Here is a 21,265-nt window from a genome sequence, read left to right as displayed (position 1 = left end):
TCCAAAACAATTCATGAATTTCAAATTTTGCATCATTTTCTAAATAGCTCGGTGAGATCTCTTGCTGTCCTGCTCCATCCCACTGCATGAGCACGAATCATGCCTTCTTCAAGTCACTTAGTAGCCATCTCAGCCACCAGATTGACTCTTGTAGCATTATAGTCCTCACAGTCAAGTAACCCCACTTTTACTTAATAATGACCGGAAAGCACAGACATAATGCTGGCCATTTGGATGTGCCAAAGGAAAGCCGAAACGTGCTTCCTTTAAGTGAAAAAGTCTGTATGCTGAGATTGCTAACAGCTACAATAAGAACAAATTGGGAAGAAGAAAAAAGAAATTCACATTAATTTTGCCATCACATCTCAGACTGCAAAAATTACAGCCATAGTGAGCAGTTAAGATAGAAATGACATTAAATTTGTATGTGTATAAAGGAAAAACATAGAGTATAGATAGGTTTGGTGCTAGCCATGGCTTCAGGCATCTGCTTTGGGCTTGGAATGTTACTGCCCACCCCCGCCAAGAGGAAGGAAGGTACACTTTATAAGTATGTTCTATGCAACATTTGGGAAACATACTCAACTTTTCTCATTATTTAACTGAAATTCAAATTTAATTGGGTGTTCTATTTTTTTCTGAAAACTCTGTGAACAAACGCAAAGACTGAAATGTTTGTCTATGGTCTTTAAAACACTAGGCAAGAGTCAAGGTCGGCAAAAAATGCCACACAGTTTTAGTAATTTCTATATGTAAAAATATAAAGCACACTGAAATATTTAGTATGGAGGTTGTAAACACACACACACACACACACACACACACACACACACACATTAATTGAGGATACTATCACTCTGGCAGCAAAGACTCTGAAGTCTTTAATGTTAATCTGGGGGTCTGCTAAATACTACCTGCCAGCCAAATCAGGCCTACTGCCACTTCTGTATGGTCTGTGAGCAAAGGATAGTTTTTAGACTTTCTTATGTTATTAACTAACATTTCTATACTTTGCTTTTTAAAACTTTATTTCAATATAACTATGCTTATGAAAATACACTCACATTGGGTAATAGAATGCAATTTAAGTTTAATTTATCCTACGTACTTTCTACCAAAACCTTGGTACATGGTTTTAAGATTTAATAAAAAGGATTTACAAGCTGGGTGATTCTTATCTATTACAAACATATAAAAGAATCTCCATCAAATGCTGCTAAAGGAGGCAGTAAAAACCTTGAGAAATGTACCTTTGGTTTGCCTAAAAAAAAAAAACAACCCAAACAAACAGGTATTGCATTGTAAGTTTGTCAAATTCGTGCAACAAGGCATTGTGGTAATGTTAGAAATGACAGTTTAGGAGGCAGCCTCTGTGCACATGGGGACTGCCCATCTGATTTAGTTGCTTTTCCATGCAGATACGAAAGCTACACAATCCAAAATTCAGATAATTTATGAACTCTGAGTTTAACACCATCAGCTCCCTTCTTCGGTTGAGGATAACAAGGAAACTCAGTATAATAGCTTTTAGTTTTTCTAATTCATGCAAAGAAGCAGAAAATTAAGTTTCTTCTCCAGCTTTTCAGTTCAGACATGAGAGCAAACTACAGGCAATATATTCCTTCCATTTTCAATGTTCATAGGGTGACGTGTAATGAGGTCAACTTGGCTTTCAATTTGTATCAAAACAGTCCCCAAAGCTAATGACCACCTGGCTTAAAAGTGACTCTAAAAAAATAAAATGGTCCTTTCTTGGAAGACTAGAGTAAAATATCCAGTCACAGATATCGAAGTATTATCAAAACAATGCAGACCCACCTCTTTTGGGGGATGGGGAGGGCCAGTACTGGGGATTGAGGCAGGAAGCTCCCTGCCACTGACCTACATCCCCAACTCTTTTTTAAATTTTTAAATTTTGAGACAGGATCTTGTTAAATTGCTGAGAGTCTTGCTAAATTGCCAAGGTTGGCCTCAGACTTCCTATCCTCCTGCCTCAGCCTCCTCAGTAGCCAGAATTAACCAGAGTGTGCCTCAGTGCCTGGCTAGAGCCTGACTTTTAAATGGAAAAAAAAATCAAAAGAAGAATATTTTGTGCCAACTGAAAGTTATATTAATTTCAAAACTGTGTCCATAAACAAAAGCTTATAATAACTCAGCCACGCCCACTCTTTTTCATATTGACCCCTGACATTACCTGTGAAGTACTGTTACAAATAATCGTTCAGTCTGTTAGTTGTAACCAAGTGGACTAAACTTTAAAGTTTTATAGTTGTGGATGGACACAATACCTTTATTTTATTTATTTTTATGTGGTGCTGAGAATTGAAACCAGTGCCTCACATATGCTAGGCAAGCGCTCTACCACTGAGCCACAACCCCACCCCTAAACATTTGCTTTAATTTGCAGAGAGCATTTGTTTAGTTGTCCTTTTTACTCATCGTCAAATGAAAAAGACCTTATTTTCATAGACCCAACATTTTGTTAAGTTGCAAGCCAATGGTGTTTGAATGATATTTCTTTTTAATAATACAGGCTGTCTCTGCTTTTCATGACTTCTAATTCACCCCTTGACCCTTGCCTTGCTGCCTCACTAACCAGAATATTACTGTGGATTTTAGATAAGTAACCCAGTCAGTATTTTACCAAGTGGCTCGCTTGCCATCTAGTGGGGAAAGATGAGAGTGCACCATTTCATTTATTTGTCTCATTTGTTGCCAAACTGACTATCTAGGTCTAAGCTATAGGATCTTTTTTTATTATTTATTTAAGAATTTAACCTTTATTTTATTTATTTATTTTCATGTGGTGCTGAGGATGGAACCCAGTGCCTCACATGTGCTAGGCAAGCGCTCAGCCACTGAGTCACAACCCCAGCCCAAGCAATAGGATCTTGGAGAGTGATGACAGCAATAGTAATTCCTTACATTTGAATAGTCCTTTGTAATTTTCAAAGCATTTCCCAAAGTTCAGTATTTTAACTATCCTCCCTCACCATAACGCTGTGATTCTGAGTCTGAACCTCGTTCAAGGTTATAGAGGTTGGCTCTGATACAAGGCCCCCCATCTGTTTGCTGAACCTCTGAATTCAGGTCCTCTCACTTCTATGTTTCTAGTCTGTGAATGACTGTGTCTATTTGCCACAAGTACACCTTCTCTAAGGTACTTCCATGGACAATCTCAATCAACCTCTCTCTCTCTTTCCATTTCCTTCTTTTCTGCAGTGCTGGGGATCAAACCAAGGCTCTTGGGTGTGCTAGGCAAGTGCTCTACCACTGAGTCATATCCCCAGTCCCATGGACAGTCTTTTTAAGCATAAATGAGCCATCTGAAATATCCCCTCTCAAGAAAAAAATCCTAAGGAGGCAAACACAATTTTCCTAGGTTCAGATTTAATTAATGTTTATCAAAACAAAATTAGTTTAGATCCATTTTCTGATAGAAGCTGCATAACTAGGAAGAAGACACTTAAGACTTAAGCCTTGGAGAACTGTGTGTCCACTGGCAGGACACCTGTCACCACTTATCTTTAAATCCTTTTTTGATTAAGACCTATAATATCATCTTCCAATGCAATATGATTCCCTACTTTTAGGCCGACAAAAAAAATAAAAGTTTGCACAGAGCTTTGAGAGTGAAAGACACAGAGGTCTCAAAAGAGATCCATTTTAATTGCTTGGTGTCTCAGAAATTTCCAGGGGCTTGTTGTGAATCTCAATGGGACCTCTGATCATGCTGTGCAAAAGCTCATTTGGGAAGGGACATCTGTGGACTCTCGGAGTACTTACTAAGGTGCCTTTGTCTTGCAATGGTGGCCTGTGTGTGCTTAGTGATGACCAAGAAACAGATTAAATGAATCAAAGGTTAGGGCCACTCACAAGAAAGAGTCTTGCTGCTGATGACATCCATCTGTATCTGCAGTTTGGCACACAGTGACAAGGCACCAAATCATGGACCAGCTGCTAAATGTGCTGGTACTTCAGCAAATCCAAAAACACACTTTCCAGAGCTTTGCAGGTCCCCGTTCCCAGGCTGGTCCCGCTTCTTGTGAATAAGGTCTCTGAGGGAACACTTTGGGATTACTTGTAGATAACTGCAATTTCATATTAAAATTTCAACGTGAGGTGGGGCCTGAGAGCTAAGGCACCTGGGACCTGGGAATGGAATGCTTTTATCATTAGGCTTTGTGCTTGGCCTTCAGTTTAACCACAGGTGAACCCTACTGCTGCAAACTCTGCTGCTCATGCAATTTGTATCACAGATAGAGAAAGTCCCTGAAACTCTTCTCAGCTCAGACATGACCCTGGACCCCTACTCTTGAATGCCGCCATTGTCTTGGTGGTCAACATTCTGGCTCAGCCATTTCTTGCTGCTGAGGCTTGGCAATTCATGTGTCTCAACTCAGGTATACTTCGACAATTGTGTAAAGATGAGTATTGGTTATTTTAACAGCCCCTTGGGGTTCACTTCTGGTTTTCTCAGATCATCTCAAGTACGTCCCTACAAGTTCACAGCACAAGAATTTCTTGAAGTTGCAACCACTTATATCAAGACTATTACTGCTGTTACCATGAACAACAACAGACACTTAGAGATTGTGGCTTCCTGTTAAGCACTGTTGTAGTGCTTCATGTATGTGAACTGAACTAACCCTCTGACGGCACCTATAGGGTGCAATATTACTGTCATCCCCATTTGACACAGGCAGAGACTTGCTCAAGCTCACACAGCTAATAATTGCTGGGGAAACATTTGAACCCAGGCAGTCTGATTCCACAGCCCTCACTTTTAATTACTGTCAGCTGAATCCCAAAGCATGAAAAAGAAAAGACATGCCACTCCCTGCTGCCTACGCAACGAAGCCCAATGACCCATCTTGGGGATCAGCACCTTCTGTGATTTTGCTGCATCTCCTATTTTCCTCAGCGTGTGGCACTGTCCAGCAGAGTCCATTCTAGTCACTTCGAAGCACTCACCAGTAAGAGGCCACACCTCTATTCCTGTTGTTCTTTCTACTTCCCCACCCTTTCCCTGGCGAATGTCTACGCATCCTGTAGGGCCCAGCTCTAATTAGGCTGGTTTTTTGTTTTGTTTTTTATGGTTTTTTTTGTACTTGGGATTGAATCCAGGGGTGCTTTGCCACTGAGTCACAACCCCAGCCCTTTTTATTTACTTATTTTTTTTATTTTGAGACACAGGGTCTCCCTAAGTTGCTTAGGGACTTGCTAAATTGCTGAGGCTGGCCTCAAACTTACTATCCTCCTATCTCAGCCTCTAGAATTGCTGGGATTACAGGTGTGCCACCACACCTGGCAATCCAATTCAACTCTTTAATAAGTCTTTACCCAAGACTGCAGCTGGAATAAACATATTCACCCCTAAACTCATGGCCCTCTGCTTAAATTTCTCTTAGGTACTTAGCATCTTTTACCTGGTACTGGAATTATTTACGTGTATCATTAGACCATAAATGCTCTAAAGGAAACCCCGTTTAACCTCTACTTCGACCATGATACCTTTCTTGGTTTCCCCAAACACAGTGACCCCTGGGCCCCCACAGCGCTTCATTCTTATCTCAGTCGTCTTTAACACTTAACCTTATTGAGGGTAAGGTTAGTAGACTGGGGATCTGTCCCAGGGACATAAATTCCTTGAGGACAGGCAGTGTTTTATTTGTGTCTGTTTCCCAGCCTAGCACAGTCTCTTGCTTACGTACTTGTTGAATGAATCCTAAAAGAGCTAATAAGCCTTTCCTGAATGTCCCCAACTAGAAGTAATCCTTTCCTTCTCTAAGCTCCAACAGCAATTTGTTCCTCTTCATGACTTTTTAAAAAAATATCATACTTTAGAGTTACCTGTAGACAGCTTTTAGTCCCTTTTAGACTATTAGCATCTTAAGAAGGGTTGGAGCTCTGCCGTATGCATGTCCAGAGTTCCTGGTCCAGTAAAAGTGCTCCGTGAATAGTTTCTGAATGACAGATGCATCACAATGAATGTAGCCCCTGACTGATGGGCTCACAGGCGCTCCCAAAGAATGGATGAAAGAAGGTTGAGCTGGATGGGAAGCGGCCATCCAGGCTGAGGTAAACTGTGTGTGCTAGGAGGGCTGTGAGTTATAGGGCCCGTCCTCACACCTATACACACAAACAGCCATCAATTATCATTGTCAGCAGTGACATTAGAGGCCATTCATTATTGTCTGCCACTGCAGAAATTAGGAGAACAAACATCAAATGCCTTCCAAGAGAATAGGACAAAGTGATAAAAACCTATAAAGAGAGCGTTATTTTTTATATATTACTTTCACATAATAGCTGAATATATTCTAGAAAAATAAACTATGTGTTAATTTGCCAGCGCAGTCATATCCTGATCATAGTATTCCTTTCACATCCCATTTTTTCAACCCAGAGGCACTTAACCCCTGAATCTCAGTCCAGCCTTTTTAGTTTTTATTTTGAGACAGGGCCTTGCTAAGTTGCTCAGGCCTTTGCTAAATTATTGAGGCTGGCTTTGACCTTCCGATCCTCTTGCCTTAGCCTTCCGAACTGCCAGGGTTACAGGCATGTGCCACCGCACCAAGCACATATTAGATTTTAAAATAATAATTATTTAATTATCTTGGCACCTGGTTAGATAAAACAGTAACAAATTGTTTTTATTATAATGGAATGATAGAAAGGTCTCAAAAGATTATAAAAGTTAGATGAGTCTACAAATTAATAATGTTACTCCTATGCAATTAATTGATAAATAAGTAAAAATAAAATTTCTCCGAAAGAAGTGATCTTCAAAACTGAGTTCTTTACAGAACACATATCTAAGATTTATGAGAAAAGAGAAAAGGGACATTTTTCAGTCTCCACTATGTGTCAAACACTGCTCATTATCCAACTTATCCCTCTGAAAAATCATGCACAGAGAGGTTGTACAGCTAATAGACCATGTGAACTAGAACTTGATCCTAACTCTTCTCTTTCATTCTGCCCATTTTACTAAAAATTCATTGCAAGTATATCACTTCCTGACACTCCTCACTAGTACTCTTTGAGGTTATCCTTCCCACCACAAACAGAATTTGAGATGCTATGGAGGCCAGTTAATTGAATTTCAGAGATTCACTCAGTACATCTGCATCTGAGGGGTATTTCTGCCATTTAGCTCCTCTACTGTTGATGCCTATCCTGCTTCACCTTGCTTTATATTTTAAACCTGTTAAGTTCCACAGATTAGTCTTCTAATTTTTTTTAACTTCCCCAAGTCCGCAGTTTTAATAGCCTGATGACAGAAATCCAATTGTAAAATCCAAATGGGCTGGGTTCCAATAGATCAATAACTCACTTGGTGGCCTGCTGCCAAGCGGCCAATCATCATCAGACAAAATGGAGCTCAGTTCTTCTCTTGTTCTCACTGATTAATTGGCCCTGTCGTTACGTTGTCAGAAGAGCTTTTCCTTAGCAGTAGTGACAGTCCCTTCCAAGCAAGCACAGGTGTGATGGTGAGTGTGCAAACAGCAGACTGGGGAAAGCTTTCTAAAGTCTATGAAATATTTAAGTAATAAGGCATTCACTATCAGTTTTAAAAACACTAAGCACTTACCCAAATGGCACAGTTAAATTCTTTTAGATTAAATGAAAATGAAGGAAGAATAATTAGGCATGTAATTATCCATAAAAATGTTTTTAAGATTTGTAATTACAGTTAATTGCTATAAAATACCATGTTGATTTGAAAAGCTGTTAACCAAATTGAAAATAAAGCAAATGACATTGTGAATGTGTATTTCCTTATGTTCGTCCAGGCACACAGACCCCAAATGACTTAGTGACCCAGCTTACCAAGGCACCTGCTGGGCCGGCTGTCCATCCGGCCTCCCTTACTCTTACTGCACCTGTTTTTCTCTTTTTCACTTTGTCCTGTTATTCCCTGTCCCCTAACCCCACTTCACAGAGCTCCCGTGATGGAGCTGCTGAAAGAAAATGACTCATGGGATTAAAAAACAATAAAAAGAAGCTGTGGAGGTGATCTGGCTTTCTAATTGGAATTCCATTGAATCATGCCAGGGTTGCATGGCTCTCCACTTGACCTAACTTCAAAGCATGTCACTTTTATTCATCACGGCCACGACTACCTCTAAATACAATAGGTTTGCAATTTTATTTTCTCTGAAGTTTCATTCAAATGTGATGTAGGTTATGACTACAGGACTTGCAGAAAATCCATCCTGAGTGAAAAAGGACGATGTGATCGTTTTAAACATCACCTCCCAGAAATAATACTCGAAATCATGGCTCGTGTAATGTCTCTGTTGGGTCACTATCACTGTCCCTTACAGCTGTTCTTAAAGAGGAAAGTTGGGCTGCTCATTCCCCATTCGATTTGACAGGGGTGGGGAGGTTATATAAGCAGTTCAGAGAATTCTACTTTTGTTCTTCAAGCACTTAAATATACATGTTTCAATAATATATCATTTACCAATCCAACACAAGCTTGTCCATTACAATGGCTTCTTGTTTAGCATTTATGTTTCTATTTCCACACCAGCCAGCATAAGGCAATGGGTAGAAGATGGCTTCTCTAGCTCTCACTGATTAATTGGCCTTGTCATTACGTTGTCAGAAGGACTTTTCCTTAGCAGTAGTGACAGTCCCTTCCAAGCAAGCACAGGTGTGACGGTAAGTTTGCAAACATCAGATTGGGGCAAACTTCCTAAAGTCTATGAAATATTTAAGTAATAGGGCATTGGTGCCTACCATATTATCCTGTTGAAAATGCCAGGGAAATGGAGCTCTATTACATCTGACTATTTGCTAAAGAAACTGGTTAGGTTTTGGCAACCAGTTCTCAGACTAAACCCTGGTGCTTTCAGACTGATTCCCAAAGGAGGCAGCTCATCTATTTCTTCCACAAACCTTTCTTCAGCTGCTATTTCTGGGTACATCTTCTACAAGGTGTGGGAAAGACATAGAGCAATTTATGAAGTCCTCATAACAAGGATACATGGTAGATACTGTTATGATTCCTATTTTACAAGTGGAACTTAGAGAAGTTTTTTATCCAAGGTCACATAGCTAGTAAGTGGTAGAGTCACTCCCCAAATAACTCAGACAACACTTAATCTATAAAGCAGGCAAGCGCTATTTGATCTAAAATATTAGGCAGAGCATAAGACTTGAGGTACTGTGGACACAAAAGATTATTTACCCCAACTTTCACTAACTCTCAACTGCCTTGACAAGATATTACTACCACTGTCAGTGACACAAAATTTGACATTCATGATCACTGTAACTCCTCCTTTTCAAGGATCTCCATAGTCAGGAAGTTCTGTGACTTACCAGGATCCCAAGATATAATTCAGTAGAGTCTAATTTAAAGCCTGGAGTTTCATGTTGAAAATCTGTTCCAAATTCATTACTAGGACTCCAGTCTTGGTCATCCATTGAAGTTGGGAAGTTACCTACAGCTCAAGGAACCAAGAAAACTATCAGGAGATCAGTTTCCCTCTTCAGCTAAGGACCAACCTCAAGTAACTGAGGATCTAGTAAGTACACAAGATGACAGACGTCAGACAGGATGGCCTCCAGAATCTGAGGGTGAGGCTAGAAAATACAGCCTATACATCCACAGGAAATTAACAAGAGGTTGATGGCTGTTTGGTCCATTTTAGAGATCATACCATTTTCAATTAAATCATACTTTCTATGTTCCATTCTTTAGCTCCCTTAGGAGTCAAGAAATAGTCCCTCCACTAAAGAAAAATGCAAGCAATAACACAAATCTGGTAGAAGGAATTCTTTTAACCAAGGAGATATTTATGCTCCTTGAACCCTGAAAGCACTTAAGAACAGCTCTTTCACTCTTGAGGACAGTCAAGGGTCAGGGCTATTTCAGAGATGCATACCCTATTCATCCTGCAGCTCTCCAAACTAGGGCTGCATGTGTTTCTGGCATTCAGATGACCAAGTGCCATTTCTTTATGACTATATCACCCATGGCCTGTGGAAGAGATTCAGAGCTATAAGAAAGGTCTCTATAAGGGAAGTCACATAACAGGTACCAGAATAGTTAGGGAAGAGGAAAAAGTTCTAGTATTCCACAGCATGACAGGGTAACTACAGTTTACAAAAAATTATTACATATTTTATAAAGAACTAGAAGAGTTTGAAGGTTCTAACCCAAAAACATGATAAATGTTTAAGAAGATGGAATTGTTAATCATCCTGATTTGACCATTACACACTGTACACATGTATCAAATTATCACACTGTAACCCCAAAAATACATAAATTAAAAAAGAACGATCACTCAAGCTGTATTGTTGAATCAGAATCATAGGAAGGAAGGGAACACTCTTTTTTAAAACATGCCAATGCTATTCTAATGTACATCCACGGCTAAGAGCCATTAATTTAAATGGTTTCAACCTTGGGAGGTTTCTGAGTAACTGAAAGTCAGGTCACATGCAGCAGGGGTGACTTTCTAGACTAGGACCATCCAACAGAAATATCATATGAGCCATGGATATAATTTTTTTTGTACTAGGGATTGAACCCAGGGGTGCTCTACCACTGAGTCACATCCCCGGTCCTTTTTATTTTTTTTAATTTTGAGACAGGTTCTTGCTGAGTTATTCAGGGCCTCAGTTGCTGAGGCTGGCCTCGAACTCATGATTCTCCTGCCTCAGCCTCCTAAGCTGCTGTGATTAAAGGCCTGCACCTCCATGCCCAGCTAATGTCAAATATTCTGAATAGCACAAGGTAAAGGTGAAAAGTAACAGGTAAATTGATTGTTATAACATGTTTTATTTAATCAAATATATTTAAAATATTATTTTAATATGTAATCAATACAAAAATAAAAGGATAGTTTATATTTTTCATACTAAGTCTTGGAAATCTGCTGCATATTTTACTTGTAGAGTACCTTCTCTATACTGGAGAGTGCTGCTCTGGAAGCTAAGGCAATATGCTCACAGGAATTCCCCCCAAATGAGTGTGACCCTTCCATCCCTATTGGCTACCACTCTGAAATGACAGGATGTTTAATGGAGTTGCAGACACTTAGAGCTGGGAGGGCCCAAGGATATTTGGCCTCACTTCTTTATCTAGTAATGAGGTGATAGAGGCCCAAGGAGGCAGGCTTGTCCCAGATTAGACTGATAATTAGTGACAACCTAAAGACTCAGGAATCTTAGGCTATTCTCACTATCCTGAAAGAGATGGGTGGTTGAAAAGGTAGCATCTGCCCTAATTTTCCCTTTTCTTGGTTAGCAAGGAAGTATTTTCTCTAATGATGCAAAAAAAATCAAAGAAATTCATCTTTTCCTGATCTATGTCACCAGCAATTCAAATTTGTGTCATTCAGTTAAATATTTATCAGAAGCTTTTCATTTTATGTTAAAATAACTAATTTTCACTTTTTTTTTTCTTTTTGTATTAGCAGCGGCTTTGGACAGATTATTTGATGCCTCCTCAACCATTAATTTCAGCATACAAAGAATAAGGTAGTGAAAAGACCAAATTAACTCAGGAGGTTCCCAGTTGAATGGAGTGATTGATTTCTCTGAAACAATCCACACATCTGGTAGGAACAATCAGATGCCCTATTAACAGAGTTCTATTAAACAAAAGAGTATCTGGGGTGTGACAGGACTCTGGTTGGTTACACAACCTCTTTAGTCTATCATCTGTTTTTTTGAGGAAACAAGAGTCAGTAAAGGTCACTTAAACACAAATAGCCACCTGCCTTTTATTCAGGAGCCTGTGGTAACTAAAAAGCCTTAAGAAAAAAAAGATGCTTAGGAACTATTAGCATGTGCCTCCTTAAAGTGCAGTTCTGTGTACCAGACAGAGCTGTGGGTCAATGTGGTGGATTCCTTCTTTGTTTCTTTAACCATTCTCCTCAGTGGTTTGTTGGTGTTAACCTGGAGACAGTTCTGTCCTACTTAAAGATGGCTTATCTTTTGCTTGACAGTGTTAACTGTCAAACAGCCAACCTATGGACACCTACCAACATATACACGCTGATGGATTCACACATTCAGTCATTGGCTGGACACCCATACCAGCACTGTGCTAGGCCCTCTGAGGGACACAAAAATGAAGGAGACACAACTTCTACCCTCAGGATGCCTGGACACATGCAGACGGGAACATACAAATAGCTGAAACAAATGACAAAATCTTGGTGTTCAAAGGCATGCATTATGAAAGACAAGGCTTTTAAGTGAATTTATAACTGTATAATTCATTATCAGAACACTATGGCCAGATGTATGTGAGAAATGGATACATAGGTTATAGAGGGAGAAGACAACTTTGGTAAACTCCAGCACTTGGAATCATGGCTTAAAGATGTAAGCTACAATCTTATCAGTTGTCACAAAAAAGAGTTTTTTCTTTAACCCACTTTAGTTTCACAGTAATGAGAAAATCCCCATTTACCCAGAAGAGTACTGCTTCTTGTTTGTCCAACTTGACAATATGACAATATGAGTTCGATGTGAATTTTATACAAAAAAGTGAAAGCCTTCCCAATCTGTGATGCACTAACAGACACTGAAGTATCTGCACACAGGATGCAAGGGAATTTTTCTCATGGGCTTGCATACAGCTTGGTTAATCTAGCAGTATTCATGCACTATATTTTGAAGACAGCAAGGGAAGGCCATTTGTTCCCCACAGTTGGGTCCACAGACACAGTGGAGAACTGTTGATGTTAAGGACAGAGACGCCCTTTGCCATAAGGATGTCTAGGGGCTTCATTCCCTCCAACTTCTCCTTCTGACCTTGGTTGGGATTGATAGGATTTTGAAGTTTTGATACTGACATCAATAGCCGAAATCACTGAAGACTTTGTTTCTCCTTTGTGGTGGAAGGGATTACAGGGATGCAATGGAAATGAGTCTTGGAGGATGGGACAAGTTTGGGACTGCTGAATTGAGGAAAAAGAGCATGGTGGGCCAAAACAGCAGCAAACAAGGAAGGGTGGAAGCAAAGCCTACAGAACTGAGAAGCCAGAGTGATGATCAGCAGAGAGGATGAGTTCAAGATCCTCTTGGGGATGATTACAATGCCCTGTCCCTAAAATAGCCATCACTTAGGGATCCAAGAAATGGGGGAAGAGGATCACGTGGCAAAGGTGAAGGAATAACTACAAACATTTCTCTTCCTTTTGACCAAGTTCCTCTCCCAAAGCTGTTTCAGTTGCCCCTGTCTTTCTTGGCCCTCGTGTAACTAGGAGGACTTTAGGTAGATGTGTAGAAGGCCTTAGCCTGCAGAGAACTGAATAATGAAGCTTTGCAAACAAGGCACTTTAAAACTCCTTAATTCTAAGAAGTTTAATAATATTCACAAACACAAGTTTCAATGAAAATCTTGAAAAGCAAAAACTGTCTGCTACATTAATAAAAGCATTAGTGGACTGTAATAAGGTTTTGAATTAATCTCTTTAATACCCTGAATCAAAGACAAAGCTAATCTTGCTTCCCTTGAAATTCCACCTCAGCAAATTGTTCAGCCAGCCATGGAAAGACACTGAGGGCTCTTCAAGATTTAGTCTTCCCACTGACAAACCAGGTCGGGCTTTCAGGTCTTATTTTCTATCACGCATCTCACTTTGGACTCAGAGTGCTTATTTCCTAAATAGTACTCCTATGGATTTATTTTCAATTCATTTTTTATAATTGACAAAAACATTGTGTATATTTATGATGTACAACCTGGTGTTTCCAAACATGTTTTTATCGTGGAAGTCTGAATGGAACCAACTAACGTACATTATCTCACATTCTTATCACTTTTTGAGAGAACGCTGAAAGATCTACATTATGTTATTAACTGTAGTGACCATGTTGTACAATAGATCCCCAGGACTTACTCTTCCTAATTGAAACTCAGAACCCTTTGACTAACACCTCTTCATCCTCCCTCCTCCCCAGCCTCTGTTAATCACCACTCTACCCTGATGTCCTTGAGTTTAATTTCTTTAATGTAAGTTAGATCAGGCAGTATTTGTCCTTTCCTGCCCAGCTTCTTTCACTTCACAAAATGTTCTCCAGGTTCATCATAGTGTCACAAATGACAGAATCTCCTTACTTTCCATGGCTAAATAGCATTGCAGTGTGTATATATGTATACACGCACGCACACACACACACACACACACACACACACATATACATATACATACCAATTTTCTTTATACGTGCATTGGCCGATGGACACTTAGAACATGCTTTAAAAGCTGTAAAACTTAAAATATTTTCCAAGGAGTGTCTCTTTTTCCCTCCATTGCTCTCTTTCCTTGTCCCCTACTTCTTTCTTTGTTCCCTACTGCCAGAGTAACTGGACTTTGTGTAAGCCCCATGATACAGATTCTCTAGCATCCATTGTACAAATATTTAAATATCTCGTAAGTGTATCGTAGATTGGGAAGGCTTTCACTTTTTTTGTAAAAATTCACATTCAACTCATATTGGATAACATTAAAAACTGGACAAACAAGATGCATTATTATTCTGAATAAGTGGGGACTGTCTCACCACTGTGAAATTAAAGCAGAATAAAGAGAAAAAAATCCCTCCTCCTTGTGGAAGCTGTTAATAAGATTGTCACTTCCATCTTTAAGCTGATTCCAAGTGCTGGAGTTATAGAAACTGTAATCTTTGTGTCCCTTTCCCACACATGTCAAGTCAAAATGATCTACTAACAAGTACCTGACATTTTGCCAATACAAATATCCATCTCTCTCCATATACCACCATCCACCATGGGGGTGAAATATTCTTTCAGATATTCATTGAGTGCTTTGTCAGCTCAAGGTCACACTGATTGCTTTCTGCATGAGATTTTAGGGGGATATCTTGTGTAGGAATTTCCTGCCTATGTCAATGTGAACAAATACCAGGATATAGAACCACTGCCTGAATATATCTCTGTGTGGGATTTAAACAGTTCACTTATTTCTTCACTTGCAAAAGAGGCCATGTTTCAACAGGGGAGGAAATGATATAGAAAAAGAGAGTTAAGAAATTTTCTATTTGCTGGGATGCAGAAAAAAGGAAAGTGTTTCTTTCTTTTCTTTAAGTACTCTGGATTTAACATACAAATCCAAGAGCAAATCTCAAATGACTGAATTAATTATACTTACTTTGCCCAATAGGAAATTCACGTACTGCAAGATTTTGACCTTCCTCTGTCACAGAAATCCTACCAGTGTACCCCACCCTAGTCCAGCTAAATGCCCTTCTGTGTAATTGGTGGATTTTCAACATATTCAGGATAGGGCCTCTTAATAAGTCCTGCTAAATAATTTAAATTATAATAAAATACATACTATGAGTACCTCTGGAAAAATTTTCTTTGGGTAAAATACAACCTATATATTCAGTTTTTACTTATTATAAAAATGGACCAGAAATTCCCTACTGATATAAAGGTATAGTGAGGTTAAAGTGATTCCCTGGGCCTGATAGGGTTGAGAAAAAGGGAGGGACTTTCTGTCAGTAATGTAAAAGGGATAAGTGAAATACAGCAAGCTGTCAATTGCTGGCTCTCATCAGGAACAGGGAATGATTGTCAAGGTGATCTGTAAATATCGTTCTGATGGCATTTTTACGATCTCATTTTAAGTACTATTTTTATTTCTCCTACTGCGTTTTATCACAAACCCCTACAGTTGTTTAAATAAGAGCCTCAGGATGTACCAAGGAGGGAATCTCTAGGCATTCTTTTGGTTTCCCCCTGATACTGGGGACTGAGCCCAGGGCCTTGTGCATATGCTAGACAGGCGTCCACCACTGAGCTACAAGCCTAGCCCTGCATTTTGCATGCTTTAAAGCCATCTGGTATTTCCGGACTTCCTCTGAGGCTCTAGTTTTGGGTTTTCCCCTACATCCAAAAAAAAAAAAAAAAAAAAAAGTTCCTTCACACATCAGAAGCACAAGTTTCTTTTCCTCAGGTAACAGCAACTTTGCATACAATTCTCCTCCGGGCAACAAGAACACTTCTGTCTGAAGTGACTGGCACTCTTGGCAATTCCTTTTCCAACTCTGAGGCCCCACAGTACTTGTGACTGTGTTTCAGGGGCTCACAGTACTTTTCCAGGCTGCACTTCCTCTCCTCTCTTCCCAGCCCCCTAATCATGTCTGCATTTCTGCCATTTCTATCCCAGGTACCTGAACTCAGATCTTTGAGAACAGTGAGATGCCTTACTTGGGCTTCTGAGATTTTGAAGGAACTGATTTTTGGTTCTAGGATCTTTTGGAAGATCCTAGATCTGCAGTCATGGACCACAGTAGCATCACTGTGGAGACCAACAAGGCTCCCAGGATCCTAGGCAGGTGGTTTCCACCCAGAGTCTGTGCTTCGAAGAGGAATTTATCATCTTTTACATCTGTTTCAACCTTTAAAGAACTCAAAGTAACTTCCATGGGAATTTCAGTCTTATCCTAACAATTGGACTTATCATTTGGGGTTAAGTAGAGCAAGTGTATAATGCCTTTGGCATTTTACAGATGAGAGTACAAAGACATTAAAGATGTCCCAGGTCATATCATGAACACATGGGGAGTTGATATAAAGTACTGTTATACTCTATAATCATACAAAGTAAGGAAATTGTTATCTGGGTCTGGAAACCTGGAAATACCTGGATCCGCATGGAAAAGTGACCACCTCAAAGAATGGAGGTGAGGACCAAAAGAACCCCTCCCTGACAACCCCCTAGCAATGGCCTAACTGCAAAAATTCCCCCACTGGCTCAGGCCTCTTCATCTACCTCAGGCTGAAAGCGGAAGACGGGTCTCAGTCTCCTCTGGGCCCCCTCTGCAGCTTTGTCTTGAATAGACAGACCTGTGTTACTGCTGAGCCGCCTGCCCTCTCTGTTTCCTTCATCTGCTTCTTTCCTTATAAACATCACAAAGGCACTGCTTCAAATTTAATTTTGAAACTTCAGTGAATTAGTCAATGAAAAATACCTCCTCTTGAACAGCATCAGCTACATAATTTGTGGAGTCTAGTATAATATGCAAATGTGGGGCTCTTTCCTCAAAACTTTTTAAATATTTCAAGTCAGTGATAGCCCACTATTAAACCAATCATAGAGACCTTCTAAGCACAGGGCCTAGGTCACAAGCCCATAAAGTTGGCCATGTTGCTAAGTCTTAGTGTAATGTTCAACTGTAGGGATAAGGGACAGAAGGTGTCATCTGTTCTTTTATTCTCATTTCATGAAAATTTTGGTTTTGTTAGCTCTTATAAATCTCTCGCATCAAGAGTACTATGAGAATCAGAGATGCGTCACAATTCTCGGATGACAAATCTGTTTTTTATTTAATTGATTTGGAAGATAACATACTTCCTGGAATCCTGATATATCTTGCTGCCCCTCTCAAATACTATATAAAACAAAAGAAGGAAGGCAGCTCAATCTCCATCCCTTCCCCGCTTAGGCCCTTCAGTTGAGAAAGAATACATTGATGGTGCTAAGAGCACGCTAAGCCATGACAAGAAAAAAGGCTCCCTTTGTCAGCCCACTTACGAAGAACAAACAGCCACTGAAGGCACAGCCTCCCACAAGACTGTGCTAAGTGGTCCTCATGCAGAGACGCTAGGCATTTTCAGAGTGGAAGAATCCAGTCTGTGTCCAGCCATCCCCATTGTTCTAGAGCCCTCCCACTTCCCAGCCAGGAAACCAGTAACAGAATGCTGGCAAAACCATCAAAGATGAAATGTATATGTAATGCTATTTAAGAGGTCTGTGATGACATTTTAAAAGACAGCCATGTTTTGTTTTTTTCTAAATACAATATTCAGGAAGGATATTTTTGCTGATGTCTGCTGATGTCCAAACTCCAATGCTGGGATGCCTTGGAGTTTGGTTTTCTGCCTTCCATGATCCTTTTGTCTTGACAAATGACTTACTGTACTTAATCGATTCTAAGATGCAGATTTTTTCATCTTTTCATATCTCTGAAATAAGAATCAACGGCATTCTGCAGTCACCATGGGCCAAAAGGCAGCTGGATGGGAACTGTCACTGTCTATGTATGCTTAGATTTGGCCATGGTTATTGTAACATCATGAAACATGATAAACATATATGTATAAATAAGTGCTTTCTGTGAGTATAAAATTAGAACTCTATGGACATGAAAGCATTACATAATAGTTTTTCTGGAAGTGTATTTTTTTCTCAGTGTTACATAAAAAGAATTACATTAAAAAAATCTCAGGTGATGAAATACATACAATAGCCACCATTGGGAATTATGAAGAGTTTGAAAAGCTGCAAGGCAACCACTGAGATGCTTCCTAAAGTTCATACTAGGAAAATTTCTAGGTACTAATTAAAGATTCTTTTTCAAATATCATTAACAGAATATTGCTTTGTTTTTACTTTTTCCTGATCACAACTAGAAATTCTCCAACATGAAAACCAAAACACCAGTAAAAGATACTGGTTATATCCGAATACTAATATACTAGACTAGATTAATGGATAAATCAATTTTTTCCCTACTTGGGGCTTTAAAGGAAGTTAGAGATTTTTCAAAAGCAGTTCTATACCAGTGCTATCTTATAACACATCTAATGTGAACCACACACATAATTTTCAGTTTTCATGTTGCAATATTTTAAAGTTTAAAAACCAAGTGAAATTAATTTTAATGTCATTTACTATTTAGCTCAACATATCCAAAATATTATCAACTTGTAACCAATATAAAATACTAACCAAATACTTTACCTATGTTTGCCCTGTCTTTGAAATCTACTGTGTATTTACACTGACAGCATATCTCAATTAATACCAGCCATATTTCAAACCAGCCATATTTCAATAGCTGCATGTGACTTGTGGTTCCCAAACTGGATAACTTAGGTCTAGTCAATATATGCATTTATCAACAAACTAATCCCTTCCAGAATACTTTGCTCAAACATGATGAACCATACAAGCAATTGGCAGAAATTCAAAAGTGGCAGCTACGTCCATCCACTGCAATAAATCCACCCTTGTAAATATGAGCTACCACAAACTTGTTATTCCAACAAAGGCAATAATACATTGCTCAGAAACAATCCTGCTGGGTATAGTCTAGCACAATGGTCTTCAAACTAGGCTACTGGTACATGAAATCTTTTAAGAAGTATGTGAGTAGGGCCAGGTGCAGTGGGAGGATCTCGAATTCAAAGCCAGTCTCAGCAACTCAGGGAGACCCTGTCTCTAAATAAAATATAAAAAGGACTGTGGATGTGGCTCAGTGGTTAAATGTCCCTGGGTTCAATCCCTGGTACCCAAAAACAAAAGAAAAAAAAGTATATGAGTAGGGACAGGATCAGGGGGTCCACTTTCTGATTCTCAATTTTCATGTGTATTTGCTCTTAAAATTAATTTGCCCAGGGACAACTTTACTGCCCATCCCCCACAAGTTTAAAATTAAGCATTATTTTCCAGTTATTCTCAATTCTAAGCACTAAAATGTGTCATCAATGAAAAAGAAAAGTACCTCCTGGCTAATAGCAGTATGCACTGTTGATGCTGATTCTTTTAACTATAACTAGATTATTTTCCTGCACTAAAAATGTTTACACTGGTAAAATGTATGCATAGAAACTGTATGTGCTTTCTTTCAGATACGGTACATCATCAGTGAAACTAATTAAAACCCATTTTTTTTTCAAACTGTATCTTGAAATATCTTTTCGAATTAGAACCAATCCTCATTTTGTTTTATAAACAACTTTTTTTACCTCACGTTATCAAAAATAAAATGAAGTGCTAGTTTCCAGACCAGTTATTTTTAGCAATTATACTTTCTTCTTTCATAAAATATGGCTGAAAAGTTTGATTCCGTGTTCTAACAAAATTCATGGATTTAAAATATTTTATGTGTGATGAATTATTCCCAGAAACCCAACACTAGTGTTCTAAAAACATGTGTTTATATATTTACCAAATGAAACTACTTGCCATCAGATTCCTTGTTTCATCTGCCTTATAATGTCTGCTAAATATTTTACAGTTTAATTTAAAATTAAGTACTAGGGACGGGGGCTGTAGCTCAGTGCTGGAATGTTTGCCTAGTATGTGTGAGGCCCTGGGTTTGATCTCCAGCACCACAAAAATAAACAAACAAATAAAATTACATGCCAGAAATAAAATTAGTATTTAATTTCTTAATTTACTTTGAAGTGGATAAACACCTCATTATTATTTTAATCTTATATTTACTTTATTCATTTAACATGATATAGTCCCTATTTGACTTCTCTGTGGTTTTAACACTGAGCATCAAATGCATCTTGATATAGTTTCATTTAAAAAATAAAGCCAGATTTTCTTCTAAAAATAAATCTGACTTGGCTGATTATTTTGACATGAACATAGACTTTGTCAATTAAATTGTAAATATTTTCTATAATACTATTGATTCTAATCTGTACCAAGTTTTTATACTTAAAGAATGCCATAAATCAAAACCATTTTATCAAAATTCTTGTATTGGCAAATACATATTGATCTAAGTATTTTGATCTTCCTAACCTTTTGTAAGTATAGTGGACCGAACATACTGCCTCAAAGTGAAAGTATAACAGACATAATGGCCATTTGGTAAATGTTAGTGAAGCCATTCTGGTAAACTTCCTGGAAACTGAAAATGTAAAAGGCTCTGCAGCAAATCCTTTAGTAAGTGAGAGGGCTTCCTTGCTTTCATGGAATTAAAGGTGGACCTAATCAAGCTGCCCGTTAAGCTTTAACATTAAAACTTACTCTATTTTATTTTTTGGCACTGGGGATTAAACCCAGGAGTGCTTTACCACTGAGTTGTTACATCCCCAGTCCTTTTTTATTTTGGGGGACAGGGTCTTGCTAAGTTGCTGAAGCTGGCCTGGAACCTGTGAACCTCCTATATCAAACTCCCTGGTCACTGGGATTACAAGCACACGCCACAGCACCCAGAGAAAAATTATTTTTGATGATAGGTCACACTGGGATTTTTGACCTATGACTTAGACACTCATTACTTTTCTTTCTACTTATTTGTAAGAACAAAGTTATCTGAGTTCTATCTGTAAAAATGAAAAATAATAAAAAATACTGCATTCTGTCTTATTAGAAATAACAGTCATTCTCAGAGTCATGAAATTGGGAAAAATAAGGTCATAGTTACTTAAGAGATGCTTTCCCAATCACTTCTGCTTTTCATTTTACTAATTACATACCAAAATGTATAATATCTTATGCTCTTCTGATCA

General features: G+C 38.8%; 1 long non-coding RNA gene across 1 annotated transcript in view; it reads right to left on the bottom strand.

Annotated features, from left to right (window-relative positions):
• Positions 1-21,265, bottom strand: part of LOC124972379 (uncharacterized) — a 52,305-nt gene that overhangs the window by 12,113 nt on the left and 18,927 nt on the right. The window lies entirely within an intron of this gene.

This window comes from Sciurus carolinensis, chromosome X, assembly GCF_902686445.1.
Source record: "Sciurus carolinensis chromosome X, mSciCar1.2, whole genome shotgun sequence".
Classification (NCBI taxonomy): Eukaryota; Metazoa; Chordata; class Mammalia; order Rodentia; family Sciuridae; genus Sciurus; species Sciurus carolinensis.
The sequence above is the reverse complement of the archived record's forward strand: the minus strand, read 5'-3'. Positions and strand labels throughout refer to the sequence as shown.